We start from the raw sequence: 19665 nt of genomic DNA, 5'->3' as shown, positions 1-19665 counted from the left end.
CCCCCACTGAATCATTATTGGAATCCTGGCACCCCCAGTGAGTTATTACTGGAAGCAGGGGATCCCCCGCCTAATCATTTTCGATGCTTTAAATCACAACTAGTACACAATCATTAAAAAAAAACAAAACCTTTTATTAACAAACCGAAACAAAGCATCAGGTGACTGCCCATGTTATTACAATAATCATTTGTACAGTACTAATCATCACAATATACCAATAGGAGTTTTAGGGATTATGGAGACTCCAATGCAACAGCATCGGCAGGCACGATCGGAGGAGCACAGATATCTCCTCTGTAGCTATTCCAAGCACCCCAAATTTCCCCCCACTTCCTGGGTCGACCGCTAGCCACATATACCGGCCTCTCTCTAAACAAACACCAGTCGAGATCCTCCATCCATTTCCCAATTTGAGGCACCTGACTGGCACCCCACAACTGTGCGCTATTACGCTTAGCAATCATACATGCCAGGGTTACCCATTGCTTCCCATGCGCTGTAAGGTCAGAAGGCTCCCAAACATTCAAAATAAATTGTCGGGTCTCCAACAGTACCTCCACTCCCAGCACCTCTCTAAATTTTTCATGAATCTTGACCCAATAGCGTTGTATTTCAATACAGTGCCATAAAACATACATGAATGTTCCAGAATCACCACATCCTCTCCGACACATCCCGTCCTCCACCAATCTCAATCTCATCCGCACCAAACGGGGTCCTGTAAAGTAGAATCGATGCAGTATTTTCAATTGCACTAGCCGCTATCTCATTTGGATAGCTACTATTTTGGGGGAAGACACGGACTCCCTCCAATCTTCATCATCTAAGACTATGCCGTCTGCACTCCACTGCTCTCTAAGTGCTACCAACGGATCCTCTGTGGTTAATCAGTTTTCTGTAGATCAATGAAATGGTTTTAGTGGGGAGATGCCCATCCAGCACCAGGTCCTTCAATGGGGAAGCCTCAGGGGTGTAGTGCCCAGGGGGATATTTGCCAGCAGGGCATGTCTCATCTGGACGTACCTATATCTCTCCGTCTCATGCAGCTGGTGTCTTTCCTGCAGGGATTCAAATGTAATGACCCCATCTTTCCACCACACATCTTTAACCTGTGAGATCCCAACGAGGTCCCACCGGTCAAAGCCCTTAGTTTCTGCAGATTACCCAATACCTCCGAACTCCATAGCGGAGTAGCCAAGGTAATCCTCCCATCCCACTTGAGGTGCCGGTTAGCCAGATGCCACACTCGAACCGCTTGCGCCGCCGGTCTGACAATGGAGATCCTGCCTAGTCTAGCATAGAGTGCCCTCATATAGTCATGCCCCGGCATCTGGCCCCGATCCATCGCATAACCGGGGTCCAGGGGTGATCCATAGATCGCATGATTAATCCCCGCTAATTGGGAGGCCCAATAGTATTTACGGAGGTCGGGCAGACCCATACCTCCGTCACACCAGGGCAACGTGAGTTTGGAGAATGTGATACGTGGTCTGCCCTCCCAGAGGAGCTGGCCCTGAAGAGACTCTATATCCTTGAACTAGGAGGGAGGCACTGGGTCCATAGCATTCTGTAGCGCATACCAGAATCTGGGTAGCGCCATCATTTTAAACAGTACAGCGCGACCCAGTAGGGAGTGTGGCAACGCCTTCCAACTCGCCACATCTCGCCGGAACCGAGCCAGTGGGGGCCCCAGATTATTATCATATCGTAGCTTCGGGTCCATAGTAATAGAAATTCCTAGATATCTAAAGCCCACTGGCTTCACCTGCAACAGGCAGGTGCTTGGGACGTCTGGAGGGTCGCCACTGATAACAAAAAGGACTGACTTCATCCAGTTGATGGCGAAACCCGAATACCTCCCAAATATAGCCAGGACGTCCAGGAAATTGGTCAGTGATTCCCGGGGGGTGGTAAGATAGAGGAGGATGTCATCTGCATATGGCAAAATGTTGTCCTCCCAATCTTGCATCCATCTCCGCCCCCTGATCGTCCTATCCCAGCGGACCCACGCCGCCAGCGACTCAAGAGATAGCCCAAAGAGCAACAGGGACAGAGGACATCCCTGCCTCGTACCCCGTCCCAGTGGGACATCCGCGGATCTATGGTTATTCACCACCACCTTTGCGAGGGGGTGTGTATACAAAAGACTAATCCACACAATGAATTCCGGTCCAAACCTCTTTCTCAAAACTGCAAATAAGTATGGCCACTCGACTGTCGAAGGCCATAGTAGCATCCAGTGACAAGAGAACCGTTGGCTGGAGTATACGGGACGCACCTGCCAGAATCCCGTGTAACCTCCGTATGTTAAGGGCTGCATTACGACGGGGCATGAATCCAGATTGATCCGGATGGATCAGGGTCGTAATGACCATGACCAGCCTGATCGCCAACAATTTTGCCAGCACTTTGGGCTCTGCATTTAAAAGAGAAATTGGCCGATAAGAAGACGCCGTCCTAGGTTTGCCATCTTTATGAATAACGACTAAATTGGCTACGCGCTGATCATATGGAAGCTGACCCTCTCCTTTGCTCTCAATAAACATGTCTCGCAGCAAAGGAGCCAACTTGTTAGCGTTCAATTTATACAGCTCTATGGGGAGTCCTTTTGGGCCAGAAGCCTCCTGGAGTTCACCCCCCTGATCGCCTGTGCGACTTCATCGTTAGTGAGGGGGGAGTCCAGATACTGCCGATCTTCCTCAGAGAGCGCCGGCATCTCGACATAGTGTATCATGTCTGCATTATCAGCCTCTGTATATGCATTTGCCGCTGTGTAAACTGCTCTGTAATAGGTCGAAAAATCCTCTACTATTTGTTGCGGATCTGTAATTCTACCTAAGGTCTCAGAGTGCAACTCCGATACCAATCGAGACTCCCTCTTCCCTCTCTCCAACCATGCGATCAGCTTTCCGGCTTTATCACCATGTTCGTAGATCTTACTCTGCGTGACTACGTGTTGCACCTTAGCCCTCTCCTTCGCCAGATTCTTATATTCATCCCGGAGGAGCCTCAAGCGATGCCTCCCTTCTTCCCCCTCTGTCACCAACTCTGCCTCCACTCTATCCACCTCTGCACAACCCTTTTTCTTTCCAGAGATCAAAGACAGTGCCTCCCCTCGGACCACGGTTTTATATGCCTCCCACAGGGTGCACTTTGACTCCGTTCCGACATTGTTTTGGAAATAGCAGTCCGTGACTCGGCCAATCTCCTTCTTGATAGCAGGGTCTTTCAACTGCCAGGCACTTATTGGAACGACTCTACCGACATCCCTCTCTCCCACCTCTACACGAAGCCAGACAGGTGAGTGATCAGAAATCCCCCTGCCTAGATGTCTCACCTCTCGAACCCCGGTCACCTGTGACGCGGTACCAAAACATAATCTATCCGTGAGAGGGAATGGTGCGCAGCAGAGGAGTGTGTATAAGATGTTTCTATCGGATTCCTCAACCTCCACCCGTCCACCAGCCCAGTAGTTTCTACGAAGTCCGAGAGCCATCGGTGAGAGGTGGCAGAACACGGGGAGGGAACCTTTCCAATTCACCTTTCATTACAGCATTGAAATCACCCCCCACAATCAACAGTCCAACAGGCAGGGTTAGGAAAATTAGACTCATATCACGAAAGGTATCAGCCTGCAGGGCCGGCGGCACATCAACAGACAAGAAGGTAACCGTCCTCCCCTTCCACGACCCAGAAATTCCAATGTATCTGCCGCGATTGTCAGCCCATGTAGCTTGGATTGTCATGGGGAAGGAATTTCTCACTAGAATCCCCTGCCTCTGGATCCCGGTGTAAATCCAGCATGTGCCATCAGTCTATGCCCCCACCCAGTGCAGTGCCATACAACGATTTCCCACAGGGTGCGTCTCTTGCAACAACACTACATCATGAGCGTGGCTTCTAATCAGCTAATTAACCATTCTCCGTTTTATCTTATCTCCCAGCCCGTTCACATTCCAACTGAGCGTGGCTATCCCCAACCCCTGTCTACCAGAAGACATTAAAGTGGTACATCATATCCAAGTCACCCGATGCGTGAAAGAAACCATGAACACAAACTTCAAACAATGTTACTGAAAGTGTCATCACAATTGTTTTAACAAATCGTAAATTTCTCAAACCCCCCACACCTCCACCCCCATCCTGCACCCCTGCCAGTAGCTTACGCTCATCCACAACTAGCAGTGTGCCTTTCGCCCACAATATACTCTACAACTAACTAAAAGTAGTAAATGAAGAAGGACCCCAAGCCGAACTCTCCCCCCCCCTGCACCCCTCCCCACCGCCTTTATCTAGATCAACCCTCTGAAGCATCTCTGCCAGCTTAGCGGAGTATGCAAAGCATTTCACCCCTACCCCTCCCCCCGTTCAATGCACTCCACTGTTCAGGCTCACTCATCACCTTGTTCAGCCATCAATTACTCATCAGCCTCTTCTCTGTTTAGGCTCTCTGTCCCCGCTGCATGTGTGCTGTCCAACCAGTCCACCACCACATCAGGGTTGTCGAAAAACAAGGCCTTTCCGTAATGCTCCACTCGAAGCCGGGCTGGAAACATCATGGCATACTTCATACCCCTGTCACGCAATCTCCTCTTCACCGACATGAACCCCTGTCGCAGTTTTTGTACTGTTTGGGTGAAGTCCGGAAAAAAGGAAAGTGTTGCATTTTCAAATTTTAACGGGGGCCCGACCGGGCCGCCAGCAATATTACATCCCTGTCGCGAAACTTAAAGACCCTTGCGATCATGGGGCGGGGAGGCGCCCCCGGCATGGGTCTGCCCCCCCGGGACCCTGTGGGCACGTTCAACTGTAAAAAAGTTGCTGAGACCCTTAGGCTGAATGTGGTTAAGTACAATCTTTTTGACAAACAAATCAGGTGCTTGACCCTCCGACCTCTCGGGCACCCCTAAAATGCGAATGTTGTTGCGTCACGCTCTACCTTCAAATTCATCCAGCTTCCGATCCGTGAGGGCCTTTCAGGCTTTAAGATCCTTCTCACTTGCTTTAGTGAGATCCGCTCTTATCAGCCCCACTTCGATGGCAACAGTGTCTATCTTATTATCCAGGTCCTCCATCTTTTGTCCCAGTGACTTTTGGATACTGGTAATGGCCACCATGAGGTCCGACAACGTTGGCTCCACCGAGGAAGGAGCATCAGGTTCCACCCTCATTTGCGCCCACTTAGGCTCCACCGGTGACCCCCTTGGTAGGGCGTAGCGCTCCAGTGTGTTGGACTGTACATTCCTGGCCCCTCTGGATGTGCGAGGCTGGCCCTTATCTTGATCGGTTTTCGTCGCCATTGTGGTGCCCACTCCCTTGTCACGCCACTACACAACTCAATGGCGGTTTTCTCCTCACGCGCCCCACAAGTCCCCACCGGGCCTCTCCTCACCTCTAGGGCTGCTACACCATCCGAAGACCCATGGGGAGTAATAGCCACTGCTATGGAGTTACTGCGAGAGGTGCCCCCTTCAGCTCCCGACCGTCACCTCTCTACTTGTTTGTGTCCTTGTCTCCAGCAACTACTCATCTCTCACTGGGTTGCCATGATTGGTGGGCACCAGCCAGGCACCTCCATTCACAAGCCACATCATCGTCCACCGTCACCAGGTGACCGGGCCTCCTCAATAATGGCCAGATTTTCACTCCCCCTATGTGATTTACAACTCTGCTCACATGTACAGGGGACCCCCTCGGGGAGAGACACTCGCCCCCCACCCAGTCAGGATGCTTCTCTGTCGAGATCGCGGGGGGCGGGCGAATTGGCACCCCAGGAGCTCCCAACAGCAGACCACAACGCTGCCTCTGAGGCACTTCACTCTGCTCTCATGTCAGGGCTGTGTCAGGGAGCTGGATCTGCCTGCTGCAATGCCGTAGGGCTCATGCTGGCTATCTTGGGTTAATATACCCGTCTGCAGCCAGTAAAGGAGTGTCTTCATGGGTTCGGGCCCCCACCGCTGCAACGCCCCAGCAATACGTTCCAAGGCCGGTTCCTCGAATTTCGGCCAAATGTCGGGAATTATTGGGGCGGACCAGGGCCTCCCGGCTTTCCGCGCCCGGTTTTGTCGAACTTCCAGCTGGGCAGCAATGCACTCGAGGCCCCGGTCCGGCCGCCAAACCTGGCCCCAAACTGTCCGGCGACTTGTCTTCGCCGCCGGACCTCGGTGGCGGCTCGGACGAGCACCAGCACTAGTCGCCTCTTGTCCCACACCCGGGAGGGGGGCTTGGCACCAGGATATGTTGCAGGATATCGGAGTGGGCGAGGGAGATCGGCGGAGCCGACTCTTTAAGCGGCCATCCTGGTCGCTGGTTAGGCTCCGCTCCCCACAAACCTTTATTAAACAGATACACAAATGATTAAATATTTAATTCCCAAACAAATGTTTTGAAAAAATCTTCATTTTAATAGGAAGGTTAAGGCCACTTATCGTTGGTTATAATCTGTTTCATTCCCTTGCACCGCTCCTAAGAATCAATCTGAGGACACATACTTAATTTTTAGCCTCCAATTTCAAATTCTTTCACAGAACATTTTCAATTGTACATTTTATTTCTTCATTTATATACACTGATTTTTTTTGTTAATATGTAATTTTCTAAGCAGTCAGACTCCCCTGAGCAGGTGTTGCTGACCCCCAGGGGTCCCTGGGCTACAGGTTAGGATCCCTTGTACTGCTAAATTCAGGGAACCTCAATGGAAGACCTACTAAATGCCTTGTGTACTAAATGCCTTGTGTGAAGCTACTGAACTAAACCATTATTTGGGATGAGGAGTTTACTAGGAGTGAGTCTGAAGGGCGTACAGCAAAATTGCAGAGTGAGCATCAGCAACACAATAGTGTTGAGGGTGAACTGGACTAGGCTAAGGGTAGAGTCCTAAAGTGGTCCAAGGTGTGGCTAAGGATGTGTTTTGGATGGATATAGCACTTTCTGGCAGACACTTCTAGCCACATATTATTCCCCTTTTGAGTATTCCTAGGTGCCATACTGGATCTGGAATCTTTTTGCAGTACTTCTAGACACTAGTACGTGGTGCTGTGCCCGTTTGCATTGACTACATTCCACTCCTGAAATGACTTGCAGGGCTTACATAGGTGCCACTCTCACATGCTAGTGTCAGTTCCTTTTTTCCGAGCCACCAGACACACATCCAGGGTGCCCTCCTGTCTCTTTTAGATTCCTTTTACCATTTGAGAATTGTAAAACAGCGTGTACAGGAAATGTTACCTCCCAAAACTACCGGTTTTAACGCTGTAGGGGCTGTTGCAAATAGATGTCTGTGACAGACCCTCATCAGGTTTGCCTGTGATCGAGTCACGACTTTAAGGCCTGCAGCATTTGTGTGTCGATGAACCCGAATGCCATATGAGACTGCAACGCAAAACTCTACATCGCGGAAGACTCTGCGACAGGACCACTGCAAGTCAAAAGTTCGATCCCAGTCCCTTTACAGATACTGAAGTTGAAGGAGTCATTTCAAACGGCCAGTCTACAACATGCTGTGTTTTTAACCTTGTGCAGACTCACAATTCGGAATAAAAGTGACACAGTTGTGTGTGTGTCTAGCCCAATTTTAAAAGAGACTTCTTGGGTCTCATTTTTTTCACGAGGTCTTGATTCTCTTTTTTTTCTTCACTGGACACATCACACTTGTTTTCATTTGAGAAAGTTATCGATGATGACAAAAACGTGGGCAAGCTGGTCAGAACCTACCAGTAGCTCCTCTGGTGGTGCGCATGTGAGCTACTTTCTCTTTTCTCTACACATTTTTGTAGCACACATACACTTGAACAGTGGGGGTATGCTATCTTTTGTGTGAATTGACTGGCCACTTTTCTTTCCTTCCTTTTTTTGCAATTGTTGTAAAATCAAGTGGGCACGGAGGATTTGGGCGTACTGTGCTATTGAATTGCTGGCCGTGGGCAAAGATAAGAATACCTTCCTCACTCTAATCCTTTTAGATAATAAATTATTGTGAAAGTGCCTACTAATGCCAGATCTCTGATGTATGCCTGTGATCGAGTCACAACTTTAAGGCCTGCAGCATTTGTTTATCGATGAACCCGAATGCCATATGAGAGTGCAACGCAAAACTCTACATTGTAGAAGACTCTACAACAGGACCACTGCAAGTCAAAAGTTTGATCCCAGTCCTGTTACAGATCCAGAAGTTGCAGGAGTAGTTTCAAGGGGCTTCCCTTGAGGCGGTGTCGTACTTCTCAATCTCGCTTCCGAAACCTGTTGACGTCTGAGCCTAACCCTCAACTTATTCCACCACAACTGGGGTATCCTTGGCCATCCGCCACTCCAAACCAGATGGGAGTTCTGTAAAGCCATGCTCCGACTCTAGATCCTTGCCGACTCTCTAGGGGTACTTTGGGCCCCACAGAGCCTTGAGGTCCTCTACTTGGAATGCAGCCAGCAGGGTATGCTCTTGGTGCCGTTAGGACCCTCCAAGTCCACCACGAGGCCAACTCTGGACTTCGTTCCGACTGCCCACAGCACCATGCCAGTTCCCGCAACTTCGATGTCCACCTCATCGATGCCGGATGACGAGGTACCTATTTTTGTACTCTCGGAGTCTGCATCGCTTCCTCCACCCGAGCCTTCACAAAGGTGACACATACTCTGCTTTTCCTGTTTTGCACCGATTCAGATGAAAATGGTAAAAAGTGGGTTGTGATTGGCCAGCCTTACCATCAGGAGAATTGGTACGACAAGTTATAAGAGGCTGGTGGTCTTGACAACAACCCTAAGTGAGGGCTTCTTTCACCCGCTGGTCCGGCTACTGAGGAGAGTGCTTCTACGCTATGGTGATACATAGGGCTGACTAAGTCCTTGACCACAAGATCTCCACCTTGGAGGTCAATACAAATGTTCTTACAGAAGTCCTTCAGTTTGGGCAAACCTCCACTGAGCCCCTCTTACCTTTTAACGAAGGCCTTACAGACACTTGGTTGGTGACAAGGGCCAAACCTTGCTCTGGGCCCCCTGTCAACCGCTAATATTGCAAAACGCCACAGCCCTTCCCTGGGTGAACAGGCAGTTCGAGGCATGTGGGCTGCTGAATTCAGATCTATGCATAGATCGCCGCCTAGTGTTGGGTCCGGATGATTGCACATTGTTGTCCTGGAAGAGTCTTCGAAGTATCACGAGATAGGTGACTCCTCCCCTGGACTACAGTGCGCATGGGTATCCCCTCCATCCTCAGATAGTTTTTTTCCGCCATTGGGTTCGGCTGTTACTATCTTAGCTCAAGTTAGGAAAACTTTCTACAAAGCCAAAAGGCTTTCGACAGCGTCTGTATAGTTTTTCTCGGTACCGATAACTTTGCTTCGAGAGGACATCGAGGGATCAGACGTTTTTTTCCACACTCGACCTGATCTTTGATGGAAAGAAGCCCATTCAAGAGGTGTCCACTTTGCAATGCAAAATACCCGCACATCGATGTCCACCCGGTGTGCAACAAGTGCCTGTCCCGGGATCACAACAAAGCCAACTGAATGGCCTGTGCCCGGTTCAGGTCGAAGAAAACTCTTCGGATTCGACGCGCGGCTCGATTAGAGTCGCAGAGATAAGCGCCTAATCCAGAAAACATCTTCGGGACCGAAGACGAAGAGGTCGTTGATCTGGAGGATCGGGAAGAACACTCGGATCCTGTTTCGGAGCATGACGCCGAAGATGAAGAGATATTGGAAGAAGAAGAAAACGTAGATGAGGTAGGAGATGACGCAGAGGCCCTTGGGGCCGTAGAAGATAGCTCAGGCGAGGAGCTAGGCCCAACCGTCGATACGGGGGCCGACGATGAAGCACTCGATAAGGCTCAGGTCGACGGATCGCCACAAGGCCTTACCCGAGATCTACCGACTCGTTCTACAGCCCCGCATAAAGGCCCGGTTACGAACATATATAAAGAGCCATCGGTATCGAAACTGCCATCGGTCGATCCAAAGAAATCGAAACCGAAAGCATCACTGCCAAAACGAAACCAAAAGTGCAGCTGACTCTGGCTGGTTCCAAGGCCTTAAACCCCTCGGAGCCGAAGAAACAGAAGAAGGCCATCGATACCGAGAAGTTCAAAAAGGTCATCGAGCCGAAGGTTGGGGCACCGAAGACCAAAGTCAAGGCTGTTGAACAGACAAAGTCGGCGCCGAAGAGAGTCGACACAGACAAAAGGCTCGAACCAAGAGAGGGGGTCGATCCTCGGACAAGGCCTGTGGCCAAGACAAAGACTGGCTCCAAGGACCCTGTCGAGTCGACGCAGCCGACCCCATTCATATCCAAAGAGGTGTCGGAGTCACTCCAACGCATCAGAGAAAAGGCTACAACGGTCGGACCGAAGAAGGCCCCAACCCCGAAGTTGGTCAGAAACATTCAGACCGCATCGACACCAATCAAATTCGGGTTGCCACCGATGGTGCGACCGAAGATGTTCGAACCGAAAAAGGGTATCGGAGCAGTTAAGGGAGTGTCGATGGGACTGGGGGCTACAGAGGAGCCTAAAGAACAGGAATCGAGGCAGTTCATCGACTCGGACACTGGTAGACTGTCCATGTATAAGAGGAAAATAATACCAGAAACACCCATGGAGTCATAAGATTCCATTAAACAAGAAGAGGGATTCAACCACATCACCAATTCTTGTGGAGCCTCTGCAATCCTATGGACAAGAACCTCCAGTCTTCTTCACCCACATACTCAGATGTGGATGCAGGGGATGACGATAAGGAGGATGACACTTATCATGTGGACACTGATCCCGACGATCAGAACCAACCATGGGCAGACCCAGCTGACCCATGGGATCCACAGAATGCCCCTGACACACATGCATACATTGTAAAAACATCTCCTACTGAGGACACTACTGCCTTTAACGCCCTTATTGAAAGAGCGGCGGGTAACCATGATCTGCAACTACATGCTGACCCTGTTGAGGAAGATTTTCTGGTCGACACCTTTTCCACTTCGGAAAGAACCGTCAAGACTCCGCCCATGCAAAAAGGGATCCATAAGCATGCTGGTGACATTTTTAAAGAGACCACCAGGGCAAGGGTAATAAACCCTAGAATTGAAAAGAAATATAGACCAGCACCTGTGGACCCTACTTATATAAGAGGACAGTTGCCATTGGACTCATTAGTTGTTTCTAATGCACGTAAGAGAGCAAACTCCCAGACTACAGGTGATGCTCCCCCTCCTGACAAGGAGTCGAAAGTACTAGAAACTTCGGGAAAAAGGGTGGCAGCGCAGGCAGCTAACATCTGGCGCATTGCCAACACTCAGGCAATCTTAGCCAGATATGACCGGTCCCATTATGATATCCTTGAGACACTGTTGCAACACCTACCAGATCAGTACAAGGAGGGAGCGGAGCTACTAATCCAAGAAGGAAAGCTTATAACCAATGCTTCCATCAAGTGCGCGCTAGACGCAGCTGACACTGCAGCCAGGGCCATTAACACTAGCGTCATGTTAAGAAGACATGCCTGGTTAAGAATCTCTGGATTCAAACCAGAAATACAAACTACTATCCTCAATCAGCCAGTTAACCCGGACTACTTATTTGGACCTGACGTTGACACCACCCTTGAAAAGATTAAAAAAGACACAGAGACTGCGAAGTCTATGGGGGCTCTGCAGTCACAGCAGTTTTGGGGTGGCTCTTTTCGTCGCTCCAATACTAGAGGACCTTCAAGAGGCCAAAACACACAGCAGACGCAGTATAATAAAGGAGGTACACAAACCACCTACAATAAACACAGCAGGGGTGGATATCGTGGAAACAACATCAAGGGCAGAGGAAGAGGAAACAACAATTCCAGATCCTCTGCCAATAACAAACAGTGACGCCCTGTCACTGCCCCCGACCATATAACACCTGTCGGGGGGAGACTGCAACAGTCCCTGACGGTCTGGAAATCCATCACCACAGACAGTTGGGTAAGAGACATTGTCCAGTACGGGTACTGTCTAGAGCTGACATCCACTCCACCCAACATACCACCAAGACACCGTCCTATGTCCGCAGAGCACTTACACTTATTGCAGCAGGAGGTCGTCAGCATGCTGCAAAAAGGAGCCATAGAACTAGTGCCTGTGGAAGACCAAGGCTCAGGGGTGTACTCTCTGTATTTCTTAATACCCAAAAAGGACGGGTCTCCCAGACCCATACTGGACCTAAGGCCTCTAAACAGATACATTCTGTCAGAGCATTTTCATATGCTCACCTTACAGCAGGTTCTACCGTTACTCAGTCAGGGAGACTTCATCGCAACACTAGATCTAAAAGATGCGTATTTCCATATACCCATATACCCATATACCCATACACCCATCACACAGAAAGTATCTCAGGTTCACTATTCAAGATCAACATTATCAGTTCAAAGTCCTCCCTTTCGGAGTAACGACGGCACCCAGGGTGTTCACAAAGTGCCTGGCGACAGTAGCAGCATACCCAAGGAGACAGCACATACATGTCTACCCTTATCTGGACGACTGGCTTATTCAAGCAAAGACGGCCCAGCAGTGTGCCAGCCACATGTCCCACACCATTCATCTTCTTCACAATCTGGGATTCTCGCTGAATTATCCAAAGTCACATCTTCAGCCCGCCCACGTGCGACAGTACCTGGGCGTAACAATAAACACTCTGGCAGCCAAAGCTCAGCCAAATTCAGTGAGGATAAACAGCATGCAATTACTGATACAAAAATTCACTCCCGAACACTCGCTTCCAGCAAGTGTTCATGCAGTTGATAGGCATGATGGCCTCCTGCATCTTCATAGTCCCGCACGCGAGACTACATATGCGCCCACTTCAGGAGTGCTTGGCACGTCAGTGGAATCTTGCTCAAGGACAATTGAAAGACCTAGTGTTGGTGAGCGGTCGGGCGTACAACTCTCAGCATTGGTGTAACCCACAAAACCTTTGCAAGGCCGACCGTTCCAGGAGCCTGTGCCACAGATTATACCGACGACTGACGCATCTCTCCAGGGATGGGGAGCTCATGTACTCCACTACACAGTGCAGGGACTATGGACAGCACAGCAGAAGATGATGCACATCACCCTTCTGGAATTGATGGCAATCTTCATGGCAATGAAAGCTTTGAAAGTACACCTGTGCAACAAGGTCGTGTTGATCCGGACGGACAACATGACTGCCATGTACTATATACAGAAGCAGGGAGGAACACACTCTCCACAGTTGTCTCATCTGGCTCCGAGCATGTGGAAGTGGGCCATTCAGAGGAACATCTTCCTCATGGCGGAGCACCTCCCGGGCAAAGACAACCAGATGGCGGTTCTGCTCAGCAGACACAGCCACCAGATGCACGAGTGGGAGATACATCCATCAGTACTCCAACCGTACTTCCAGCAGTGGGGTCATCTAGAGATAGACCTATTCGCCACAAGGAAAAACGCAAAATGCCAAAGCTTCGCTGCCAGGTTCCCACATCCGCAGTCACAGGGCAATGCGATATGGATGAACTGGTCAGGCAGATTTGCGTACGCTTTTCCCCCAGCACCTCTTATACCGCTGGTGGCACGCAAGCTGAAGCAACACTCGATGACACTCATCCTGGTTGCTCCAACGTGGGCACGCCAGCCATGGTACACCACGCTAGTAGAACTTTCCGTGGTACCGCATCAAAGACTGCGGCTAACACCCAGACTTTTAATGCAGAGCCATGGCGAAATTCAGCACCCAGATCCGCAACAGCTCAACCTGGCAATCTGGCTCCTGAAGTCTTAGAATTTGGCTACCTCAACTTGCTGCCAGAATGTATGAAGATCATCAAGGAGGCAAGACGACCCACAACCAGAGCATGCTATGCGGCTAAATGGAAAAGGTTTGTCATATATTGTAACAATAATGACATTAACCCACTGGATGCATCAATTCAAAACATTATCTGTTATTTGTTGCATTTATACAGATGTAATCTAGCGTACAGTTCCATTTGTATACATTTATCCGCAATAGCAGCTTATCTTCAGAACAGGCAGCACCTCTCACTATTCAGAGTGCCTGCCATTAAAGCTTTTCTGGAGGGACTTAAAAGAGTGATCCCTCCCAGACACCCACCTTCACCAGTCTGGAGCCTGAATGTGGTCCTCACCAGACTTATGGGACCACCTTTTGAACCTCTACACTCATGTGAGATTCAATTTCTGACCTGCAAAGTTGCTTTCCTAGTAGCCATTACCTCACTGAGAAGAGTTAGTGAACACCAGGCACTAACCATTCAAGAGCCATTCATACAGGTCCACGCAAATAGTTGTACTACGCACCAACCCTACATTCATGCCTAAGGTGAATTCGTAGTTCCACATAAACCAAACCATAGAACTGCCTGTTTTCTATCCTAATCCGGAAAATGTCGCAGAGAGATCTCTACACACATTAGATGTCAAAAGGGCTCTCATGTACTATATAGACAGAACACAGGATTTCAGGAAGACAAAACAACTGTTTGTTGCCTTTTCTCCACAGTACAAAGGCAACCCCATTTCCAAAGCAGGAATAGCCAGATGGATCGTTAAGTGTATACAGATTTGCTATGCAAAGGCTAAACGCACACTAACCATTCCTCCAAGAGCACACTCCACACGTAAGTTAGGAGCATCCATGGCTTTCCTGGGGAATATTCCTCTAGAAGAGATATGTAGAGCAGCCACATGGTCCACTATACATACATTTACAAAACACTACTGCGTAAATGTACATTCAAACCAGCAGGCAGCTGTAGGACAGGCTGTTCTCAAAACTCTTTTTCAGACTGCTGCAGCTGGCACGTGCAGCCACCGCTAACAGGAGGGACTGCTCTGTAATCTATGCACAGATATGAATTCAGCAGCCCACATGCCTCGAACCGAATATGCTACTTACCAGTATGCATCTGTTCTTGGCATGTAGGGCTGCTGACATTCATATCGCCCACCCTCCTCCCCGGCGCCTGTAGCAGCTGTAGCATTCAGAATTACTATGTACCATGGACATCATTCACTGTATTACACTCCATCTCTGCCACAATGGCGAAAAACAATCTGAGGATGGAGGGGATGCCCATGCGCACTGTAGTCCAGGGGAGGAGTCACCTATCTCGTGATACTTCGAAGACTCTTCCAGGACAACAATGTGCAATCATCCGGACCCAACACTAGGCGACAATCTATGCACAGATATGAATGTCAGCAGCCCTACATGCCAAGAACAGATGCATACTGGTATCATATTCGTTTTTATCTCTGTAGCCCTCCCTGGAAAGCTTGGTGGTGCAGACATCTGCTAGCAAAACTGACCCCAAACACACACTCGACTATTATCCTGATAGGGAGTCAAAATGTTTGGAGACCTTTGCAAAATAGGGTCTTCTCGTCCACCAGCTTGGTGCTTTGATCTGTGAATGCCAGCTTCCTGCTGCGGCACTATTCCCCTGTCCTTTGGGACTCGGTGGCTCAAGTCCTGCCCAGGTGTTCCTGAACATCTCCAACCTGTCGCCGCAGGCAGTCGGCAACCACCTCTAGACTACTGCGAACGTCCTGTTATCGTTGGTGCTCTGCTCGCTATCAAAGCGTCGAAATCAAACTAGACTCCTCTTCATCTGAGCAATTCTGGACACTTCGGTTTTTTGCCTTTGTTGGGGGAACAGTCTTGGACAGTTTATTGATTTTCTTTCTATAACAACGCAACAATTGCACAAATAATGAACATTTGTCTAAGCTAGTTCTCAGTTCATTCCCCGTACATGTACACACTTCAGTATTCCGTACAATCGTTTTTGCACAGTGATTTGTAACCTTTTGACTTCTTTGGTTTCCCCCTGAGTCATTACTGCAAGCTGGGGACCCCAGCTTAAGTATTTTCGATGATTTGAACCACAAACCATACACAAAAAATGCAGAAAGAAAAATTCTTCAAATACACAAATTATAAAATATTTTATTTAATTCACAATATAAATGTATATAAAAAATCCAGACTTTATTGTGAAATTTGGAGCTTTTGTAAATTCAATTTAGGCCACTTATTGCCCATACCATAATCTGTTTGATGCACTTGCAATGCTCCCACGCCATAATCTGTTTGATGCACTTGCAATGCTCCCACTAATCAATCGTAGGATACTAGCTTAATTTTTAGCCTCCAGTTTCAAATTCCCTCACATTTACAGAACGGTTTTAAATGTTCAACCTTACCCTTGGCTTCTTTATTTATATACCCTTTTTTAATGTGTTAATAATATTTAACTTCTAAGCAGTCACAGACCCCCTGAATGGACTTCACGGACCCCCATGGGATACCAAACCACAGGTTAGGAACCACTGGTCCTGGATTTCAGTGAGGTCAACTCAGAGGCTGCTGAGACTGATGGTTTCCTGCATCCTGTTGGCTGAGCATGCTGGTGGCCTATGCAGGCTATGCAATGGGATTTGAAGTCTGCGTGCCCAATATCTAGGGAACCTCTCTGACCATGTTCAGATTTCGGAGGAGACTGCAAAAGATATGCAGTGGTGGTACTGGACTGCAAATGGATCAGCAGGAGACCCCTCTCCTTCCCCCACCCAGAGCTTATAGTGGTGGCCGAAGTATCGCTTCTGGGTTAGAGTGGCCATTTGGGAGAGGTGGAGATCAGAGGCCTCTGGTCTTGGTGAAGTCCAGACTCCACATCAAACTCCTGGAGCTGAAGACCATCTGCTTGACATTGAAAGCCTTCCTTCCATCTGTTTTAAATTTGAGGCTTGTACAGGTGCTTGTAGACAACCCCACCGCCATGTGGTACTAGAGCAAGATGGGTGGTGTTAGGGTCACAGACTCTGTGCTAGGAAGCTCTACGCCTTCAGAAATTGCTGGACCACCAATTAATTTTCCTGGTGGTGAACCACCTGGCAGGATCATTAAATTCCAGGGCAGGCGAGCTCAGCTGTCAGCGCCTAACAGATTACATGTGACATGTTAATCCCGGAGTTGGCGCAAGGTGTACTCCACGGTTCTGGAAGGCCTTGGCTTCATCTAGTCAACACAGTCGAACATGCAATGCCAGCACTTCTCCCCTTTGGAGTTTCCAAGACTTCTCCTACTCTCGGACGTATTCCGCCTCCAGTGGAACTTTGACTCCAGTATGGCTTTCCACTGTTAGCTCTTCTGCCCCTAGTTCTCAAGAAGATGGGGACCGACTAGGTGCAAGTCATTCTTGTGGCTCTAGATTGGGCACAGAGAGTATGGTATCCAGAAATCCTGTGCTTGAGCATCTGTCCTCCTATCAAGCTGCCCCTCTGGGAGGATGTTTTTGCCCGGCCCTTCGCAGTCACCACCTTCATGCTTGAAGATTGAGTGGTGGCAACTGAACTCCTCCAGCCATCCTCTTGAAGTGGTTAGTGTAATCTTGGCAGCCAGGCATCCCTAGATAAAAACTGTATACGTCTGTCAGTCAAATTTGTGGTTTGGTGTGGTACTCTGCAGATAGACCCCATTTAGGCAAAGTTGTTTGACGTATTTGTTTTTTTTCTAGCTGGGCAAGGTTTTGCTCTGGGTACATTTATGGATACATTTTGGCTTTTTTTTTTTCAGGTTCCGGATCAGCCTTAATTCTTGAAGTCTCCTATTGTCATGCACTGTTTGAAATATTTACAGTATTTTTCGTCTCTCTCTCTCCCTTTGTCATGCCACAGGGAGACCTTAACTTGGTCCTTATGTTTCTGATGTACACTCCCTTCAAGCTGCTTCACAGCTGCTCCTTGTGGCTTCTCACCCTCAAGACAGTGTTCCTTGTTGCTATTGCATGGCACAGTGTGTGAGAGCTTCAAGCTCTGTGTCAACCCGCCATATACCACCTTCTTCCAGACAAGCCAGGTTTAAGGACCCGGGCTATTTTCCTGACTTAAGTTGTGACCCCATTCCTTGTCAGTCAGAACATCATTTTGTCGGTGTTCTATGTTCCGCCTCACAACTCTAAAGAGGAGAAGAGACTCCATCACTTTGACCCAAGAGAGCGCAGAGCTTTTACATTGATCATACTGAAGTACACTGGGTAGACAATCAACTCTTTGTGGGGTTCTCTGGAGCAAAGAAAAAGTGAGGCTGTGCAGAAAAGAACCATCTTCAGCTGGATCGCGTTCTGCATTAAGATCTGCTACGCATTAGCTAAAAAGCAGCCTCCTAAAGAGGTGCGTGGTCATTTTGCCAGCACTAAAGCTGCTACCACTGCGTTGACACGCAAAGTCCCTGTCCCTCACATTTACCTGGTGGCGACATGGGGCGTCCATCCATACAATTAGAAAGCACTATTGCCTGGTCAGTCGGCTTTGCCGATGGGGGCATTTTGCCCACTAGGTCTTGCACAACTTTCAGATTTGAGTCCGGTTAACTCCTAATACGGATACTTTGGTATCTATGCAGAAGGTGGGGAATCTCGCAGTTAGAACCCTATCTGAAGAACACGTTACTTACCTTCTGTGATGCTCTTTCTGGTAGACCCTGTTTAGCCACAGATTCCTTGCCGATATTCTCATCCTCCCTGTTCTTTGATTGGACCCTAACCATTAATAATATCTCAAGTCTAGGAATCTGCACACTGGTCACACCAATTATCTTTGGGGCTCAGCATGCAGGAGTGGCACAATATAGGCTCTGCTTCTCATTTCCAGAACGGAGCTGTATCATTGCCAAGCCACACAACCCCCCTACCTGCATGCAGAGGTTCTGCTGAAATTGTCTCTGATCCAGTCTGACAAAAGATGGGCAATCTGTGGCTAGATAGTCTCTTCCAGCTAGAGAGTTACTGAAGGTAAGTAACTTGTTCACTGAGGGTGTGTGTAGCACATAGGTGAGTGTAAGTCTGTAGCAGTTTTGGGTAAGCAAAGCTTGGCTGAAAGTTCTTTAAATATGTAAAATGGCTGTAAATTGGTGGGTGATTTTGTGCATTACTGAGACCAAGATTAGACACAAATTGTGAAGAGCTTGCATAATGTTGGTGTAGGCCTTGGTGTTCTTGCAGCATCGGTAAATAGCCTTCATGTTTCCAACTCTTTCAGCCCTCTCTAACTTGCAGAGTCTATACCACTGTCATTTTCAGCAGGGGAGCAACCAACTGGCAGAGACTGATCTTTTATGTAAAATAATGCACCGCTTTGTCACAGCTTATGGTGTGAGCTCACTTTGTGCTAGGTAAAGACATGTGCATGAGTGAAGTGCAAACTTTAAGCTAATTGCCTAGCAGCGACAGGAACTTAATTTCAAATGCAGTTGGCAGGCAGAGATTGCACATGGTTCTAACCACCAAAACCTCCATACTGGCATGCTGTACTATGGACTGTGTTATCAAGACACTGGTAACCAAAGTGCACGGTAGGCGTAAACTTTTAAAAATCAAAAACTGCTTCTTCTTTTGTTGCGTGGTCGGGATGTCTTGAAAAAGCTTTTGAAGTGGCAATAGAGACAAATCCCCTGAGGCCTGTAGAAAGGACAATACAGATAGGAATCTAAGATTGCAAAAATAGTGACCTTGCGTAGTCATGTACACATCATGCGCTAAAAGCACAGTAGCATCCGATGTTGATTGTGCGTAAGGCACTTATCTGTCGCAGATTTCTCATCTCAGTGGCCCTGAGGAAACATGAGTAGATTAGATTCACTGAAGCATTCCAACCATC

At 48.6% G+C, this 19665-nt stretch overlaps 1 protein-coding gene across 2 annotated transcripts in view; it reads left to right on the top strand.

The window, feature by feature from the left end:
* Positions 1-19665, top strand: part of LOC147697215 (E3 SUMO-protein ligase RanBP2-like) — an 852038-nt gene that overhangs the window by 42375 nt on the left and 789998 nt on the right. The window lies entirely within an intron of this gene.

Source organism: Lissotriton vulgaris, chromosome 8 (genome assembly GCF_964263255.1).
Source record: "Lissotriton vulgaris chromosome 8, aLisVul1.2, whole genome shotgun sequence".
In the NCBI taxonomy this organism is placed as follows: domain Eukaryota; kingdom Metazoa; phylum Chordata; class Amphibia; order Caudata; family Salamandridae; genus Lissotriton; species Lissotriton vulgaris.
Note: the sequence above shows the minus strand (reverse complement) of the source record. Positions and strands in the feature narration are given on the sequence as shown.